Below are 11,784 nucleotides of genomic sequence, written 5' to 3'. Positions count from 1 at the left end.
CTAAGACTTCTTCCTAAACAGTACATCCCATTACTAGGAAAAGACATCATTTAAAAGGCATATACCGCTCACGTGCCCCCTGGATACCTGTCCGCTCCCCTCAACCTTAAGATAAATATCAGCTGTTCTGCTGCCAGGGGTTCCCAAGCCTCTTGGCCGCTCTGTGCCCATCTTGCTCAGACTCCAACACCTTCTGGCTGGAGCCTGGTTTTAGTTTATACCTTGTCAAACTTTGAGCTAGTTTTTTTGCTCAACACCAACAAATAAATCTGATAATTGGCTCAGACAGCAATTACTTTGGGGATGTTTTTTATTTGATTTTGGTTGGTTTGCACCTAAATTGCTATGAATAATAAAAGACCAGTTCAATTTCTCAGCTTTAACAGATGCATCCAGCTGCTGCATTTACTTCACAGTTTCAGCTACGAATAAAACTAATCAAAGCATGTAAAGAAGCCACGGTGTCAGAACAGTTCAGAAAAGGGTCACTAATAATCTAAAACTGTGGTCGGAATGTCCTGATTTTAAAGTCTGAGAGAGCCATGGGAGGGGGAGGCTAATTTTTTCTACACTTAAACACTTAAATTCACATGTAGAAATGTTCCCAGTTTAATTTCTGCAACTCTTGTGACTTAGACTATCCGCAGTTTCTGGAAACAAACTAACAAAGCCTCAGATGGGTATTTGGGAAGCAGGGTGATTATTATTCCAATCTGATCCAAGATCTAAAAGAATTTCTAATTTATCATATCAAGGTTTTCTGATGAGTAGTCATGAGGGAGATTTCAAAGGTCAGGAGAAATGAAATGCAGATTTAAATTCAAATTACTCAGAGACAGACTCTAGACTGGCTTACACTTACATGGGTAAATATTCACCGTGGGCTATATATCACTCCCAAACGTGGAAATGTAACCTAGAACAGAATTTCAGAGTGGTGAACAAAATGTAAACTAGTGAAAAAAAGCTGTGATTGAAGGTGAAAACCAGACAGCGGCTACTGGGGAGCAATGGGGCAGGGAAAACGGGTGGACATGAACTCTTGAGTGTACTCGGCCAATCTGTATCACACACTGGGGCAATCTGAAAGCTGCTCTAATTGATGCCATCGTTAGCCTCAGGACAGTTTCCCTCAGTCTGACCCCTGACTTGGTCCTTTTCTGGAATTTGCCCCTCTTGCAGGAGTGGGAAGGGATCACTAAGGACCTGTCGCCACAGCTTTAGGGAGGGCTGTGCCGTGGCACAGAGACCATAATGCTGCCCAGGTCTGAGGCTTAGGGATTTTGTATGTGAGCTGTAGAATGTTTGGAAAGTTTTGGTCAAAAGTTTGTTAGGCATATAGAAGCTCTGGTAGATGTGTTTGCTTTATTTAATCCATATGTTTGCTCATTAAATAATTCAGAAGATGTTATATTAAACAGACTTCAGAGAAAAGTGATGGAAGTGCATTTGCTGAAGCAAGAGCTTGTATAATGAGACATTCCATAAAAGAAGCTGGACTTTTAAAGTCAGAATGGATTAAGGGCATGAATTCATGTGTCCCATGAGAACTTATTACTTATAAACTCGAAGGACATTTAGAGACCTTCAGAAAGAAGCAGCTCTCATGCTTGAGTTTAATTTTAATATCATTGCAGTTGTAAATAAATTGTTTTTATAGTTGTTTTGGTGTAGGTGAGTAAGAATTTTATCTGATCACCCAATTAGCAGTATGGGGGGTTTGTGAAAAATAAGGAATTTATTAGGGATTATTTTATGCACTACTGAAGACAAAAATTGTAGCTACAAAAATCTTGCCTTTCTTTTAAGACCACAAAAAAGAGAATTTAAGTCATACCAAATAAATCACTTTTTGAAAAAAGCCAAGTATATTTTTCCCTATCTGTGCCGTTGTTATAACATAATCAGCTTGGACACTGATAACAACCTCATCAGGTTCATGGCTGATTTCATGTTCTCATACAGTAATAATCGTATTATGATCACTCTAAATACAGTGTTGCCAAGGCTGCAGAAAATGACAATTTGCCTTGAAGTAATACCGTCAGTAGTGTGTAAAAGAAAGAAATCCAAACTGGAAACTTTCCCATTAGTCCCCAGTTGCAGGTGAGGGTCTTGTTCCCCAAACCTGGCTGCGGGTGCAGCCGGGGTGGTGAGGATGAGAACGAGGATGAGGGGGATGATGATGCAGGGGCCTCGTGCTGCCAGCACCACATGCTGGCCTGTTCTTTAGGATTATTTTTTTTTTGGAGCCTGTTTTGCAAAGTGAGCTTCAGTGTGCCTCTTCTCCTGATGCTTCGGGTAACACAGACCCTCTCCTCTCATCCTGCTCTATTTTCCTTTTCGCCCACATTTTCACAGAGAATTCAGCTTTCCTTTGGTCATGCCAGTTATGGGGAAGTCGCCCTCCTTAGCAGTGATTAAGTGATTGAGCAACTTAAAAACAAGAGTACTGCTCTTAGATCCCACTAACAAGACAGAAAAAAAAAGGGGCTGTACAAATGGTCATTCTACTTTCACTCCTCCTTAATTTTTCTGTAACAGAAATAACATGTTTCCCCTAGTTTTCTAGAAAAAGTTTATTTTAAAAGTGCTTTTGAGCAGTTCAACATTATTCCTGCATTGGACACAAGCTACCTCTGCTACAGGTATGTGCAAAATGTGATAGAATAGAATATTTCATTTGGAAGGAACCTATAACAATCATCCAGTCCACCTAGGCTGCCCCTATATGATGGACTGCTTTTGCCCAGCTCAGGGGCAGCGGGCTTTTAAATATCACCCATCAACCATGCCTGTTGCCAGTGAGACACTTTCCTGCAATTCTTCAGCAAGGTTTGACCACTCATACGTGGTAGGTGAAAGACAATGACTGATCTGAAGCCTGGATCTCATTTGATGAATTCTGCTAATGAAGTAACATGTGGATAGGCAACATCTTTCATTAGTTGTCCATTTTTTTCCTGCAGTAACTGCTATGTGTTGGGTTCATAGTCAAAGTTATGCAGGATTGTAAGACAGGGTCTGAGAAGGGGAAATATTAAGCTCTTTTAGGCACCAGGTTGCCCTCTCATCATAATTTTAGTATTATATGATGATGTAACCTGTTAACGTAAAGTTTTTCATTAAAGAGATCTGATCTCATTTATCAACTGCAAACTAATTTCACCTTTTCCCACCTATGAATTTAAGATTCATTTAATACTGATCATGCTGTGAGTGAAAGCAAGTCCTATTCTTACTTATCCAAAGGAATATTTGCAGTGCACTTAAGCCTAAATTGCATTTCTTGCTGTATCAAGCCTTTTGCATTTCAGTTGTCAAATGCAAATATATAAAAGTTGCAGTTCTGAGATTTTTAAACCTCTAGCTTTTTTTTTTTTAAATAAAACTATTAGCCTAATATTTAAAGCACTTTAATGATTGATCAAAAAAAGTCTCCTTAGTTTGTGTTCTCTTTGTCTGGCTGCTGTAGATACATATCTGCTATCTCTTGCCTTATACAGAAGACTCTTGGTGGGCAGGGACAGTTTCCCTGAGATTAAAACATTTGACTTTTAGAGTCTTTTAGCACTATCACAGTAAAGAGCAGGAGCAATAACAAGTGTGTGAAGTTGTTGAAAAGTGTAGGCTTGGTACCTCCACAGGCTTAACCCTTCTGTTTATCCCAGGGGTAGCAAAGGGAAGGGGCAGTTTAGCATAAACCATTTTTCCTCCATCAGCGCACCCCACTCCTGGCTTGGACCATACTTCCAAGCTCATCCTGGTGACTAAGTAATTCATGTCTCCCTATATCTACTAAATCACTGTCAGGGATGAGACTGATAATTGGGTTCTCTTTGTGGTGTTGAGATGTGGACACCTGTTAATGAGAAAGTTGACCAAGGACACCGACCCAATTGACACCAGCTATTTAGCAGCTGTTGGGCGGTAATGACTCCCAGTCACTGCCTGTCTCGCCTGGGTTTGAACCAGTAACCCAGAGACAAAGGGCTCCTATCTCATTATTGCCGGTCCCTTGAGCCACCCGATTCCCTCGCAGCAGATGTCTATTGCATTAGTGTCAGAAAGAGGTAATCATGTGTCTGGAAACCTGCACTGGAAGAAGTTTGTAAAGACACATCTATCCAGCACCTAAAAGCACTGTCCTGCACCCAAAAAGAGCTGGGGCAGAGTGCCGGGTGACAGGGATGCACTGCAGGCTCTATCCCCTGCGCGGGCTCCTGTGCTCCCACATCCCTTTGCATCCCAGTACCCAATGTACTTCCAAATGGGAAAGGGGCTTTAAGTCTTTATTATATTCTTATTAAGACCACTATGTGTGGCCTTTTAAAATAGCTGGGGGACAGAGGCAGGGGGACCAAATCATAGGCAAGTATAAAGTCCATTCAAGTTAGCCCAGCTGCTCCCACTTATCCCGAGAGAGGATTCAGCTTACTCAGTGAAACTAAAATGACTAGGCTTACCTGTCTAACATATCTGATAAGTACAAGGACTGCAAAATAATCTGCCTCTAAGAAGATACATGAAAATAGCAGCAGCTGAACGCACTTTGGTTTTGGCTTCAATTTATCAGGAGTCTGATCCAGCTAGTATTCAGCAGCAAGCACTAGCCGGGCTGTATTTACAAGGTCCAAAACAGCCTCCTCCTGGGATAGAAATGGCAATAAACCATTACTTGAAGAAATTACATGCAAAAATAGCCCTTGCAGCTTCCTCTCTCCCTTCCCCCAGCTTTCAATCTGGCGATGCTGAGCTCTGCCTATGGAAAGGAACAGCTCCTGCCCTGGTAGGGATGCTGCTTCCAGCAGGGCTGGTGTTCAACGGCGGGCAGGATCCCCTCCCAGGCCCCACGGCAGCATTTCCAGTCTGTCAGGTCAGGTAACTGAAGCAAAGAACAAAAGCACGACTGTGTGTGGGAAGGGGAAGGGGCGGCAGCAGTGACCTGAGGCTCCCGCAGCCCACCTTGCCTTTGCCCGGGCACCCAGCAGTAAGGAGAGACCTTTGCTCAGGGGTTAAATCTAAGGAAATGCTGCTGATGTCAGTGATGAGGTGTAAGTGAGAAGAGGAGTTGGCATGTCTCTGAAAGCTTCTCCATAGTATTAGTATTATTATTATTACAATTTGTATGACAGTCGCTTCTGTGGTCCCCAGTTGCAGACTCCAGCCCATGCAGGGTAACAGCACTGACTGCAGATAGGCTTCCTCCCCTGATCAGCAGTTCTCTCAGGGACACCGGACTTGCATCTAGGAACTATTTGCTCTTGATTATCTGCGCAAGAGCAGCAACAGCAATCCTTCTGTACAGTAAACTGTGCAAGACATCGATGTGCTCAGCGATCAAGGGGGTAGGAAAGGGATGTGCAGCTCTTGTGCCATCACAGATATCGCACAGACGTGGTTCTGGGAGCAGCCAGCAGCAGACAGGCTCAAGGGGATGAGCAAACAGCAAGTGGCTGAAGGGGCTGTCCCATGCACAGGAGGATCAGGAGAGGCTCTGATCACTTCTCTTTGCTCCCCAGGCACTGGGCTGGCTCCTGGGGGCTATTTTCCTGGCTCCCTGTGTTGGAGTTAGACCTAACCTAGACCCCTCCCCTAAACTGCCTGCTGGGTGAACTTACCCCTCTTTTTTTTCCCATCCCTCTCTCTTTTCATTACTTACACAGGGTTTGCATGAAAATGTGCCTCCCAGTTCAGGTAGCATGAAAACTCCCTTTGCCACAGCCTCTCTCCTTCACTGTCCTCTGCAGGTCCCTCAGCTGCAAACAAAACAGAAGTACCATGTACAGCGGTAATTACTGGTTTTTTGACACAGGGAATTCATTGCTTGGGACTGTTTCTGTAATCAAATATGCAAAGCTAGACTTATTAAAATAAACACTGTTAAGATAAAGTTTTGAAAGCTTTATGGACAAACTGGATCCAAGCTTGCTGGTGGCAATGCGTGCTACTCCCTTGTTGGCACTGCAGCATTTGCCACCATCCTGCCACATTTTCTATTCCTGAGCCACCAGTTGAAAGCCAGCCCAGCTCAGTAGCAGACCAGTTACATCAGTCAGCAGAGAGCAGAAGTCCACAGGGCCCAGCTGGAAGCACCAGGAGGGCTATTCAAGCCACTGCACATTTTAATGCGCAGGTGACCAGACCAGAGCGACCTGACCTGTAGGGCTGGTCCTCATGGGCAGTGCTGGTGGTGATCCCAGCAACAAGGCTGACCTAAAGGACATGGGGTTAAACCTCAGGGAGCACATGGGCATAATAAATTTGCTTTGATTTGCTCTGTTCAGCTGGAACTTTGGTTTCCGGAGTTGTTAATTCTGGAAACTTTCCCGGGCGTTACATTCACTTCTAATGAAGGCAAAGCAGGGAGTACGGCAAATAAGCTCAAATGTGCAAGCAGAACTGATTAATTAAGCCTGGTACATTCTGCATGCTATCAAAATCTATGTGCATCATGGTTTAAAGTAGTATCTGCAGAGCAAAACTCGAGTTGTACCCAAAATGTGAATCCTCAAGTTTGCCTGCTCTGGAAATGAAGGGAAGAGACTAAAAATAAGATCATAAAGATGGGCATCTTTGCTGCTCCAGCTTCTCGGCACTAGAGTGGTTCCTGGGTCTGACAGATTATCTGCGCACTGTTAAAAATGATCAAAGCCCTAAGGCAATTAATTCCTCACTTTCAGAGTTTTACTTCTGTGGCAATGAGGATTGTCACGGACAATAATGTGGGTCAGTGAGAGGGGAGGGTTCAGAGCGGAGGTAAACAACCTCCTGGCAGAGAATGAGTGGCGAATACGAAGGCACGGCAACCTGCTGACTGGAGGGAAAAGCCCAAGCCAGGCCAGCGCTGCTGTGACCCACCGAGCTGGGGGGGAAGGCAACGCCAAGCGGCATCACGCTGGTGACAGGGGCGCGAGAAATTTAATGACAGGCAGTGCCATGCTGGGGAAGGCGCCGAGCCTCGCCATGGCAATCCGATTACCCCTCTGCCACCCGGGCTTCCCCTGGGCCCCGGTGGGGAGAGCGTGGTGTCCTGCCTCCGCTTTGTATTCAGATGGCATCCCCGTTGGTAACGGTGTCCCTGCCCGGCAGCGGTGGCAGACGTGGGCAGAATGCAGAGAGGCGGCGGTCACCTGCTGCCAGGACCTGCTGTGGTCACCCAGGCCAGGGAGGGGATTTTGATCGAGCCAGCTGGTGTATCGACTGAGAGGAGCACCGGTTAGGAGGTCTAAAATGACACCACCTTCCCGCTCAGTTCTAGTTTGCAGATGGACATCACACAGTCCTCAGCCCCGTGCCACACAGCTGGCAAGGTGTCGGCGTTCACAAGGCGTCCCTTCCCCAGCACCCAGCCTGAAATATCAGAGCTAGCAAGGGTCACTGGTCCAAACTAAGGAGTGGGAAGCGTAGAGTAGAAAACAGATCCGCAAACTCCAGGGGATTTCTTATTTTCACATGTGCAAGAAGAGATGAGCTGGAAGTGCTACATTTATACCTGAATTGCAAGCGTGATTTCCGGGAGGGTTTTCCCTCTCAGTTCGGTGTGAGGGTGAGGGCCCTTTGGAAGAACGTGAGTCTGGCTTCGATCCAAAACATCCTCAGAATCCAGGGATCTCTGATGCACCAGCACCGTAAACAGCTTATCTCCAGCCTTTGCTTTGGACTTAATTGTTTTGAAAGGCAGTCATTATCAGAACAGAAAGTGAGCCGTAGCCTGAAGACCTGCGACAGCAACCCGGGGTCTTCTGCAACCTCTCTGTGTTAGAATGAGTGCGGGGGAAGGACACGTTGTCCCTTTTTCCAGTCTGGGTCCAATTTCATTTTGTTTCAAATACCACACAAGGCAAAGGTTAAAGGTGATGTGCCTGATTGCAAGGAAATCCCTGTGTTTGGTGTATCACCCCACATCTTGTAACACTGTTGTGGTTCTTCCTTGGAAAGACTGATGATGGTTTTTTGCATAAGAAAGAAATTTGTGGAGTTTTTATTTTTGTGTAGGATGTACTAAAAGTGGATGTTGTCACTTATGCCACTGTTCCTTTAACTTGCGCTGCTTGACACTATGAATTATTCAGATATCTCTATGATATATAGAAGTGGTGTCAGCATTTTAGGGCATGACTCTCCTTTCTCATGTGCTATAAAATCCCAGTGGCTTCAGTGAGCTATAAAAGGCAAAATCAGGTCCTCAGCAGCATTGCTGTTTTGCAAGCAGAAAATACGCTTTACTACTGAGTGAAGGGTACCAACAGGCCTAGCTTATAGTATAAAACCTGTATGTCCCTGGTGCATCAATACATTTAAGAGGTCATTTGTTCATTTGGAAATGAGAAATAAGAGTGTAACGAGGACAGGGGATAGTGTAACATCGTCTATTTTCTCTGTTGCAGAACTGCTCAGGATTCATCAACGTCATGCTGCTTAATACCAATGGCCTCGTCTGCTTGAATAGTGAGGTGTCTGTTCTGTAGCCACCAGTGCCAAGCCCAAGCACAGAGCTGTGCCAGGGAAAAGGAGGATGTACGTGGAGTGGAGCGGCAGCAGGGGAGCCCAGAAGAGCCCGGGGGGCTGCTGCATCCCCCCGGGCACGGACTGCTCAGGGGCAACCTGCCAAGCTTGGAGGCTGATCAGGCTGCAACCGCTCGCCATGAAACTGAACGCTCCCTGGGAGCAGCACTAATATTTTTCCATCTTTGTGTTGATTTTTCTTCTGTTTTTAAACCAGTGATGACAAAGATAATTCAGTTGAAACTGGTCTAAATTCACTGTCATAGATGGAACAGCACTCACTCTGCCTCACCCAAAACTTCTGCAAGGGGTTGTTAGAGTCTTAAGGAAAACACAAATAGAGGCAGTGAGAGAAAAAAAAATACACACGTAATATGAATATACTCCTGGCAAAGCCAGTGTTTAAATCACCAGTGGCTTAAATGATGCAGGTCTAAATTCCCGGAGCTTCCTGGGCCTTGTGCAGCTGCTGGGTGCTGCACACCCAGGAAAGACGAAACTAAAACCTGGGAGTGTTTTTGTCTTGCAGAACAACCTCCTGCAAGTACCTCCAGGCTGTGGAAACCAAGTTCTGTCCCCAGATACATAGAGCCCCCTCCTGTGAGGTCTCCATGTAACTCAGGGCAGAATTTGTCCTCAGTGACGTACTCTGATGTCAGGGTAACTGAAGGGTGCAGTTTAGTGATGCCAAGACAGACGTAAATCTTTACCTTCCATTTCTCCCACCTATTTGTTGGATCACCTGTGTTTACACTGGAGTATTTACAAAAGGCAAAGATGTATCAAGCTACCTCTGGCCTTCTTCCCATGTTAGATAGGATGGTAAATATTTTTGGAAGGGATGTAAACCTTAATGCTTCTGGGAAGAAGCCAAGCGGTACCAGATGGCAGAGAGGAGGAAACTCACCCTATGGGCAGGTTTTTCACAGTATTCTCATAAGCATCTGGTATTTGCCACTGGCAGAGACAATACAGGGGCCAGTGCTCTGATCCAATCTGCCTGCCTCCCTATTCCTGCTACTGGCTGATTTCTTGCCTATTCAGAAGAAGCTTCATCAATTTTTTACTTCTTGACACACACTTGGATTCAGGGTCTCAGTGGCACTCCTCTTTGGGTAGGTGGTGGTGGAGGAGGTAACTCAGCTCACCAGCACGTGGCCTCAGCTCACAGGCACGTGGCAATCCTGGTGATTCAAACATTGTAAGAGGAGTTCGGGGATTTTTCTTATTACTTGAAAAAAATCACTCTGATATTGTACGCAGCCTTCTGACTGCACAATGAAGTTGGATCCCCATCACACACTAAACTAGCAGTGAAATTTTTGCTCTAGCTATTATGTATGAGTTTGGGAAGTGTCAATCACCTGCAGCTCCCAGCTAGGAGCAGCATATGCCTATTGCTTCTTAGGATTTAGCTTCCAGTCCTTTACCAACACACAGATTAGGGATGAGGGAAAACAACTCCATTGTGTTGTAAGAAATGGTTAGAAACTTCTGTGAAAATGAAGTTTTGGTGAACGCTGTGGGTGAGGGGATTTTTATCGTTTTTTTTCTACTTGCCTCAAACATGCCATGTATGCCTACCCTGTAGCTGCCACTAAGACAAAAGATCCGACTTGGTAGTGCTCCAACAGCCCTGTAAGGGTGCTTGCATGGAGCAGATCTGGACCCAACATGTGAATGTGGAGCTCTTGGGTGAATGCAGGACACTTTGAAATGGGACTGGAAAATAGTTATAGTTTAAGGCACACCTTGAGCACACACATGTCCCATGCCTTCCTTCAATGACCAGCTCTCCACTTCCCCTGGTGTCCAGTTTGGATGCTTTTTTTTGTAGCAGTGTTCAGAGGCTACTGCTTATGCCTTTTGGAGGACCTGTTTTTCTGGCATGGCAAAGAGTTTGCTGGTCACAACCATAATTCTTCTCTGAATATCCTGAAGGCTTTCAAACAAGTTGGTGCATTTTAGAATTTTACTAGCAGTTTCAGGGCACAAAATAAAAAGGCTTTGTGGACACAAGATGAAACCTTCCACTAAAACATACTACTTTCATAAGGAGAGTGAATGAACTGGATGGCCCAGTTATATTGCCGGAAGCCAGCATTAAGGAGTGCTGCATAATCTAAGAAACTGCTTTTTCCTCATAGCTCAGCCAGATGGGGAAATGGAGGGATGAATGCTTTTCACAGGAAGGTTCAGCTGATCTGGGAAAAGAAGGAAGAATGACACATAGCAGTTCTTCAGGTAGCTGCTACCTGGAAGAATGTTCTGGCTGAAAATACTGCTTAATCAGGCTAGGAGAGAGGTACCTATCTTGACAGCAGAGATTAGGAGCGTTGCACATTTTTTGTTATCGCACAGCTTTGTTGCACAAAACAGAGCTCCCACTGTTGCAATCTGGATGGTGTATTTCAAAACATTAATCAAGGATTAGTCCTTGGTGCTGATTTATGAGAAAATACCAATGCCACAGAGGATTTATAACCCATGTAAATGATTCATGGAGTACATGTTTTACGAGATGGGTCCTCAGCACGTGTAAACTGGAGCATGGCCTTGATGCACACTCAGCGGTGTGTACTTTCTAGGCTGCCTTGAAAAACCAAGGTCCTGGGAGAATCCCACTGGGATTCCTCCTGCCCCTCTGCCCACTCCCACACCTGATGAGTGGGCTTTGGGAGAGCCACTCCTCTTGGGGTGTGTGTGTGGGGGGAAGCAGTAGCATAGACCTGAGCCGTGGTGGCATCTTCTGTAATACTAATGTAGCCCTGTAGAGGGAATGCTTTGGTAAGACTTCAATGAGGCTGTGTATCGCTGTGTTGTATGAGGGACCAAATTCATTCTTTGTGTCACCTGCCGAGTTCAGGAGTTAACATCAAGAGCAATTTTACCCAGTAGGTTGTGGTTTTTTTTCTAAAATTCTTATCATGCTATAATTCGCTTTAAAATTTCATCCCTGACTGAAGAGGGTGGAAGTGTCCATTTGATTCAATGCAAGAGATCGGCTTTGATGCTGCCTTACATGGGCATCAAAAGCTTAAGATGACGTGCATATTAAAAGTGCTTTTCACTGGCAGCTTGCAGAAGGCCCCATGGCCAGATGTAACAAAAGGGAATCTGTAGTGTGTTGTTTACCAACTTCTCCTACGCTTCATCTTAAATCGGCATGGGGAAATCATAACGCCTTCTGAAAACCACCGGGAAATGGGGTTTGTTCACTAACACTAAAATCACAAACCCATCAAAAATACTCCAATGTTATGTATTATTTGTGTT

Source organism: Harpia harpyja, chromosome 3 (assembly GCF_026419915.1).
Source record: "Harpia harpyja isolate bHarHar1 chromosome 3, bHarHar1 primary haplotype, whole genome shotgun sequence".
NCBI classification, from domain to species: Eukaryota; Metazoa; Chordata; class Aves; order Accipitriformes; family Accipitridae; genus Harpia; species Harpia harpyja.
Note: the sequence above shows the minus strand (reverse complement) of the source record.